This window comes from Medicago truncatula, chromosome 4 (genome assembly GCF_003473485.1).
Source record: "Medicago truncatula cultivar Jemalong A17 chromosome 4, MtrunA17r5.0-ANR, whole genome shotgun sequence".
Classification (NCBI taxonomy): domain Eukaryota; kingdom Viridiplantae; phylum Streptophyta; class Magnoliopsida; order Fabales; family Fabaceae; genus Medicago; species Medicago truncatula.
In genome coordinates this window covers 15114148-15123078 of record NC_053045.1, presented here as the reverse complement: position 1 = coordinate 15123078, position 8931 = coordinate 15114148, and the positions used below count along the sequence as shown (strand labels likewise).

At 29.8% G+C, this 8931-nt stretch overlaps 1 long non-coding RNA gene across 1 annotated transcript; it reads left to right on the top strand.

Moving 5' to 3' along the window:
- Nucleotides 1-4741: 4741 nt before the first annotated feature.
- Nucleotides 4742-6983, top strand: LOC11445051 (uncharacterized). The gene is made up of 3 exons (XR_003011257.2): nucleotides 4742-4984; nucleotides 5112-5269; nucleotides 6295-6983. It is a non-coding gene; the product is annotated as an uncharacterized lncRNA (long non-coding RNA).
- Nucleotides 6984-8931: the final 1948 nt, after the last annotated feature.

Here is an 8931-nt window from a genome sequence, read left to right as displayed (position 1 = left end):
AAATGTTATTTAAATGATATCATTATATTATATCATGTTTTGAATCACTATTTTTGCTATTAATACTAATAATAACATTCATAATCAAGGTTGGCTCGGCTAATAACGATTTGACTCAACCTCAAGGGTGTGGATTCAAACCCCACTATTAGTGTGACGATATCTTTAATAGAGAGTCACTTTGTAAGTGCTCATTGAGTAATGAAACATATCTTGATCTTGATGTGTCCTCTAGAGTCTAACTCATCTAAATTTTTTATAATAAAAATGACATTTTTTTTTAAATTGTAAATTGTAGATTATAATAGTAGTCTTTGAAAAACCTCAATTTATTTTATGAAAAATTAATGGTGTGTTTGTTTCAAGGCAAGATATTACATTCCTTGAAACGACATACCTACCCATGTTTGGTAAAAATTTAGGTTTCCTAAAATATTTTAGAAATTAGTTAATTAAAAAAATAAAAATGGAAATAAAGGTTAATGGTGGTGAGAATTTATGGCAAATTGAGTTTTATTACCATGTGAATTTTAGATTCCCATCCTTTAAGCATGAAAATAACAATAGAAGAAAACATGTGTAAATAACATTCCTCATAATATAATATTCATGGGAACAAATTTTCAAAACTTGAAACAAACGTGGGAATGTTGCATATTTCTAATCTCACGTTCCTAGGAATCATATTACAAACCTTGAAATAAACACACCTTAAGGCCTAAAGTCTCTCTGACATATTTTAAAGGAACTTTTTTTAAAGAAATAATAGTATCAAACACAATTTAAAAGGAGATTTGAATGATATCAAAAATTAAATTTTAGCAATAACTCAGTGATTTTGTAAATTTCAATTATTAGCAAAAGAATGATGGTGAAAAAGTAATTATTCCAATAATGAACTTATTTTCAAGTGATCCTAAACATCCTTTCAATTGATTTGTTATAGAGACTAATATGTTACATGGAGTAATATTTTTATCCCCTTTTCACAATATTTTTGGTCTCATGTACCTTCAGGTGCTGGTTTAGTGCTTCAGGTGATATGATATCATTCAGATGTACACAAGCTGACGTTAATGGAATTTCTATGGCATTGAAATATAATTGACCAATTGCAATAGGTGCAATGCCTTCTCTTCGGCTGCGAAATTAACAATGTCTGATAAATTAAGGTGTTTATCTACTGAGACTTCAATTTTTCTATTATCTGATAGAGCAACTCCAATATTCTCATATTCAATTTAATTTTATTTATAATGTTAGTATCATTCTGATATTTCTCATTTTTCCTAATGTAAGTCGTACTCTTTTAGTGACCATATTATCAACTATCATGTTCTGCTTCATTTTGTTTATACAATCAGCTATATATCCGTCTTTTTTTTTCTTTGTTCTTTGGAGCGCCTATGTCTATGTGCATGCACATGACAATTTTGTAGTCCCTTTTCAAGGTTTTTTTTTGTGTGTTTTTGTTGATGGGTTATTTTATAATATGCTTAGTTAAAAAATGTGATAGATAGTTGGTGTATATGTCGTTGTTTGTTATATATACTTATTTGTTACGCGATTGAATAATTACAAATTCGTGTTGGATGTTAAGATGAATCAAGTGTATGCACGATATCAACTTTGTATATATAAGGGTATCCGCTATAGAAATCATGGAATTTGAAAGAAACTAGATATAAGGGCATCTGGTAGAGACAATTTGTTGGGTAGGGACAAGTAATTGTATATGCAGTGGTAGGTCTCGAGACTCTAATACCCCCAGTTATATGCAGAACAACCAAAAAAAAAAAAAAACAAGACTCATGTCTCCGTTATTAATTTTAGTCATCTTAAAATATTCCGGCATTAAATACTAACATTTCGACGTTACATCCGTTAAATCATTCCTGTTTAACGATGCGAAAATCCAAATAACTATATACACGTTGATATTTGTAATAATATGCAATTGAAAATACGATAACGATGCGTTTTATTGATATATTGTGTATAAAATAATGAATTTGTCGTTTAATTAGATTTTATATAAAAATAATAATAATAGTCGGAATTCTAGCCCGTGCTTGGCACGGGTTTCCAAGCTAGTTATATACATTTGCACTATTTTTTTTTAAAAAGTACACGTGGCAACCTATTAGTGAAAGGCTTATTTAATGTTATTCCTCATGTACACATAAGATATGAAAGAGTTTATAATAGATAAAAAATAACGGAATTGGAATTTGATGAGTTAACCGAAAATGTTGTGTGCAAAAGGTCAAAATTTGAGAGGAGTATTTAATGCACCAATGTTTTCTTTTATGTACACAGTAAATATGAAAAAGTTTATAATAGAAACAACAATCATAATTTGATGAATTAACCTAAAATGTTATCTCTATTTGATAGGAGTATTTAATGCACCATTATTTCAATCAAAAGTTTACATATGAAATTATTGTTTTATTATTGCATCATGTTTGTATTGTTACGTCTTATTTTTTATTTTTAATTGAAACTTAAAAAAATTAGAATAATATGTGATTCACGTCATTTGAACAAATTCCTTCAATAATATATTAACATATGTCGATATTATTTTGTTGAACCAATCATATTGCATCAATTTGATCTTTTACTAAAAAGTGTTGAAACGATTTTTCTTTAATTTTAAATGGTCAACAAATCATAGCCATACTATTATTGAAAATATGTATTTTATTATCTTAAATGCATTGTAAATTAACCGTTATAATTTGACACACGAAGATATTTGATGATCACAATAACCATTTGTTTTAAGGAATATTTATTTGCCTTAACTACTAAGAAAATTCTAAGCCTATAGTGGTATTCCCGTAACCGAAAATAAGGGATGCGTTTACAAAAAAAATAAAAAAATAATTGGAATTCATTAATATGTTTAATTTACGTCAGTTGTAAGAATTCTTCCAATATTACCATGTGTCGATGTCATTTTCTTGAACCAATCATATTGCAATAATTTGATCTTATTTGAGAATCTGTACATTAAAATGTAATTTAAATGCATTTTATTTTGTGTCTTCAAAAAAAAAAATAAGTCAGCACATCAATACATTCAAATAGAAAAAACTCATTTTAATATTTGTCCATAAATAAAATAAAAATCATAATGACTAAACTACCACACAAAATAAGTCTATAAATTAGACATCCAGATCAACACCATTGCACATCACACATTTCTTTCCCACTTTTTTTTCCCTTCTTTTTTTCTTTGTTTTTCGTTGTTTGTTGTTTGTTGCTCTGTACAATCAAATGACACCAAATACGATTATGTTCTCATATATATCCATTTTTAAAGAAAATTGGAATATATAGTTCAATTCGTTTGCCTATAATTTGTGAGAGACATGAACAAGACAAACTTTCTTATTCTTTGGTAATAGAATTTTGATGGATAACAAGTTTAATTTCTGATTTTTCAACACCTTAAGTATTTTATTTAACGTTAATCATATTTATTCTATTATTTTAAACAAAATCATTTTTTTTTAATTCACGTTTTCGAAAACAAATGTATTTGGTATAGGTGTATTTGTCATTTTTTTTAGGGATCGTGTCATTTTTTAACTTCCACTGGAATTTTATGGCTATTGTGTGATATAAACTATGACTATGTGGTTTTTTTTATAATTTCAGTTGGTTGGGATAATGCATAAAATATGCAAGGTCCGGGTTTTAAACCCGAACCACTACCAAAAAAAATACGTGCTCAAATATATAAATAGTTAAATGTTTTTTAATTGTATATTTTCAAAATTATAAGCAATAAAAATATGGTTTCTCATGATAACCCCCATTTTTTTTCATGATGATAAGCATCCTTGATGGAAATTTTAATGATACATTTAATATGTAAATTTGTTTTCACTAAAAATTGTACTTTTTTAAATAACCATATTTTGATTTTTTTAATATGGTTATTTAAAAAATTACAATTTTTAGTGAAAACAAATTTTTTCTTTTCTCAACGGTACTAACTATACAAATAACATAACAAATAAATATAATCAACTTAAAAATAAAAAATTTCTTTGCCATTACTAATTTTCTATATTTTTATTTTCAAAAATACGCATTTTTTTTTTCTTATACCACACTCAATGCTATCTGACATTCAAAACTCATTTCTATTTAAACGCATTCATAATCATAGATAGGGTAATGGTATAATGAATTTAATGTTTTAATTCTTATTCATATTAGCGTAATTTGTACACGGTACTCTTTTTAGGCATATTTTATGGTATTTATTTCTCATTAAACACATTAAATATATACCATATCACTCATGAATTCAATTTGAAATTGAATTTCCCATGAAGTGTCATTTACTCCATGTGGTAATGATTGTTTTGCCACAATTTTGTATGCCATAAAATTTTAGGGTGCTTCTATGGTGTAGTCAAGAAAATGACTTTTTTGAAAAAGTCATTTTATTTAGCCAATAGCATAATTCTTAATGCCATGTCAGCTGATGTCTTTGTGATGGACCACTATAAGACTAAATTTTACTTTATTACAAATAAGTCCTTGAACAAAATATTAATTATTTTTGATTTATAAACTTATTTTATTTAAAATCCCTCAAAAAAATTATTTTATTTAAAATAAAATCATGATCATCCCAAAAACTTATTTTATTCATTTTGTTCATCATCATCCCAAAAACGAAAACATGATCATCAAAAATCGTTCCAAACCCAATTCAAAATCTTGAGTTCTTCATCTCAAATTCGAAATCCAATTCTTCTCTCATGTCCGATTCAAACCTCCAAGCGAATATGAAGAGTAACCCTCGAATCGAACCTAATCTCATTCACTGTGCGTGTCCCCTTTATCCTTGCTCAAATCCGTTCCCAATTTCGTTAAACCTAGTCTCAGGTCAGATCTGCTTCTTCACTTCATCTTTCATCCGGAAAAAGAGACAATCCAAACAAAATGAAAAACAGTCTTGTTTCTTGATTTTCTTTCAACATTTTTGTTTTAATTTCTAGAAAATTGGAACCTTATTATTAATAACTATTATTCAAATTGGATATTATGAATTTGTAATTTTTTGTGGGGAAAATTTACAGGTGAAAATGGCAGCTCAATGTTTTTGAAGCTACATGCTCAATCTGATTGGAAGAAAAAGGTCTATCTTTTGATTCTTGTGTTCCTCTTTTGAATATTCAAGGGTAACAAGAAAAGCAAATATGTTGTACAATGGGCACTTAACAAGTTTGTTCCAGAGGTAATGATTATCTTCAAGCTCATACATGTCCATGCTGGTATAGTTGGCGTTCCCACATCAAGTAATATGATTGTTTATTGTGTTTAACAAATTAAAAAAATTTGTTTTTCTTTTACCATTTAAAAGTTGATAAACACTTTTTTGTTAAATTAATAGGCTTTTTAAGTGTTATGATAACTGCAAAAACTTGCATTTTTATCTTGAATTGATTGGTTAACTAAGTTTGATCACCGTCGAAGACATAGCAATAATCGGCAGAACTCTATGATCAATTGTTGTGTTTTTATGCGTTTATTTATACGTTTACTTTAGAACCAGGTTTACTGGTCTAACATATTCCAGGGCTGTTATGACTTATGATTGGCAGTCTTGCATTCTGTATCAAAGTCAGGGAACTTTTATGTTTCCCTTACTTTTGCTAACATGACTCAACCTCACAAAAACCGATTTTTCAGGTGAGGAGAACTGCGCAAGCCTTATAAACACAACTTAGGTCACATATTTAGTCAATGTGTAACACTCCACACGCCGTAAATGTTCAGATCCAAACATTGGAAGTGTGAAATAGTGTGTGGAATAAGAGCTCAACAATGATAAAACTGTAGAATATGTTTTTGGCCATGTATAAATTCATCACTTATCACTTATCACTTATCAGCATGATATGAATAGTAAACATGGTTAACTATAATATTTTCCATATAACAAAATTAACTTATTATACATAAGTGACTATAGCTGCTTGTTATGATACAGCAGTGGAAGATTTTACAAGATTAATTTTTAGTTATGATAATTCAACATTTTTGGCTACTAATAAAGATTTATTATCACCAATAGTGCTAAGATCAAACTGGATTCTTCCTCAAATAATTTGTGTCATTTTCTTGTTTCTTTCGTTTCCCTGTGTTTTGTAAAATTTGAGTTTTTTTTAGATCTCTGCTGGTTAGTTTTCTGTTTACACTCAATTATTTGATTGTTTTCTATAGATTGATTTTATAGTTGGGTAATTGTAATTTATGCAGTTATCGACATATTTGTTGGCATTTGTGTATCTGCCTGCTTTTCTGCAGTCTGATCAGAGTTAGTGAAAGGTGGTTTCACCTGCAACCTTTACTACTATAGGGCCTTGAAGAAGTTAATAGGTGCTGCTGGTGTGGTTTTCGATTTTCTGCTAATTTTCGCAGGCCAATGTTAGTCTTCTGCTGCCTTGCGGTTGGTTTACTCGGTGTTCCAATTATGTTTGGTTTTGGAAGGGTTGGGGGCTGTTTAGTTCGGCATTCTATCTAAGTTTGGGGAAATCTGCTGTTGGCAGCAGTGCTGGGTTTCTGTCCTGGCAGCAGATAGGGAGTTTGCATGTTACAGGGACTCCTTGTGATAGGGATTTTGATGCAGAGGTATGCTTTCGGTTTTCTATTGTCCGTTGGTATACTTCGGCCTCATTATTTAGAATCGTTTTGGGAGCTTGGGTTGTTGGTGTTCCGTATATTTGCGGCGCCATTTGTATCTGTTTCTTTGTTTTTTCCGTGAGTGTTTTGCGTCTTGCAATTCTCGTCGAGAATAAAATTGTCGTTTAAAAAAAATGCGACAAAATGTAAATATTCTATTTTAGTTCGACTGTCATGTGCGTTGTGCGAATTATGTATGTGATATTTTTGTCTTTAGACTGAAATTAGAACTCAAAATTGAAAAACAAATGACTTTTTAGCATCAATAGATAGTGTGGAACCAAAGGAAATGTACAAACAAATCTGTCATTTTATTTTTTATATAGTTGGAGTTGTTTTTGTCCTTGTCTACGTTTTCACTATTGTTACTTGTTGATAAATATGAGGAACCAGCAAATGATGGTAAATGAGTATGTTTCTCACATAATAGTTAGTTCTATGTGGCTTTTTTCCCTTGCAATATTGAATAGAAAAAGGTTTTTGAGTGTAATGGCTTCCAATTTAATGAATCAATCTCGTAAATCTTGTAATGTTCTTAGCGAACACCTGTCTCACCAAATAACGCATTAGGTACTAAAATAAAAATCCTTCCTTCTTTTTAACCATAGATATCTCTTGTTGAAACTAAACTTTTTATGTGCTTATTAATCCTCTGCAGGAACTGGTATAGCTTTTTATGGTGTTCTCCTATTTTCCAGGATGAAGAGAATTAAGCCAAAGACAACCTAATGTTCAGGTATTCATTATTTGTTCACTACAATTACATAGCCACAAGCACAAGCACAAACTACATTAGGATTATATGTTGTCATAATATATGCTTATATGTTGTCATGATATATGTTGTTAAAACTGTACATGATATATGTTGTCATTGTCTTATTTAGTGTTTTAGTGTAAAAACAAGTGATTTTTACGTCGAAATATAGTGCAAACAATTCAAACAAAAAGTGAATCCAGAATTAGGATTATCCAAACATAGTCTAGATTCTCTATCCATCAACCTATCCAAAAGAAATCACAATTATCCACATAGAAACAAAACATGCAGGCATTGTAAAATTGTCTCGAAGTAGATAGAAACAAAACATGCAGAAATTGTAAACAATTCAAACAAAAAGTTAATCCAAAATTAGGATTATCCAAACATAGTCTAGATTCTCTATCCACCAACCTATCCAAAAGAAATCACAATTATCCATGTAGAAACAAAACATGCAGAAATTGTAAATTTGTCTCGAAGTAGATAGAAACAAAACATGCAGAAATTGTAAAATTGTCTCGAAGTAGGTAGTAACAAAACAAATAAACGCAGCTGGTGACATGACATCATAATTCCTCAGACTTTAACCAAAGCCTTCCTTTTCTTCTCCTGAACCTTCCAATAATTTGCAGCCTTTGGCAATACCTCCATGAACAATATATTGTTACTAGAATTGACCAAATGAAGTGCAAGTTTCATCCTAGTGGCTGTGACAACCTGAAAAAACAGTAAGAATTATAAATTCTTTTATGCTAGTTATAAAGGATAACTTGTGAAATAATTAAGATAGTGACATGGAATAAACTTACATTTATATTCTGATAATCACTTTTGAGTGCACATTCAATCATCCATTTAGCAACCCACACTCCACAGTCATTTCTGTGGAAAATTGTAGTACATTAGTGACTCTGACAACAACCATAGATTAAAAATAGAAATAAACAAAGTATAATGAATGAGAATTACGATCCAATGCGCTGTGTTGGAAGGGATCTAGGTTGAATTATACAGAAGTTTGATATTGAAATGGATGAATCCACACCATGAACAACATAATCATTACTCAACATTTCCTCAATAAAAATACCCTGCAATAAATTACAATTCTTAGTAACATAAGCATAATAATAAGTTATAAAGTAACAAACATGTAGGATACATACCAGCTTCAAAACCTCCCGACGTCTTAAGTAATTTCTTTCAGGACAAGGCAAAGAGTCTAACAACACCATCTTTCTTTCCATAACATCGACGACCATGAGATACCAGTGCACCCCTTGATCGTTAACAGGAATGAAAATCTGAATGAAATAAAAAAATAATTCAGTTGATGCTTTAATTTTGATATGGCAATAATCATAGAAACAGAATAAACAACCTTTGTAACAGAATGATCTTCCTTTGGCATGAAATCCTTTTGAAAGTTTTTCCGCACTTCTTGCGGAGTG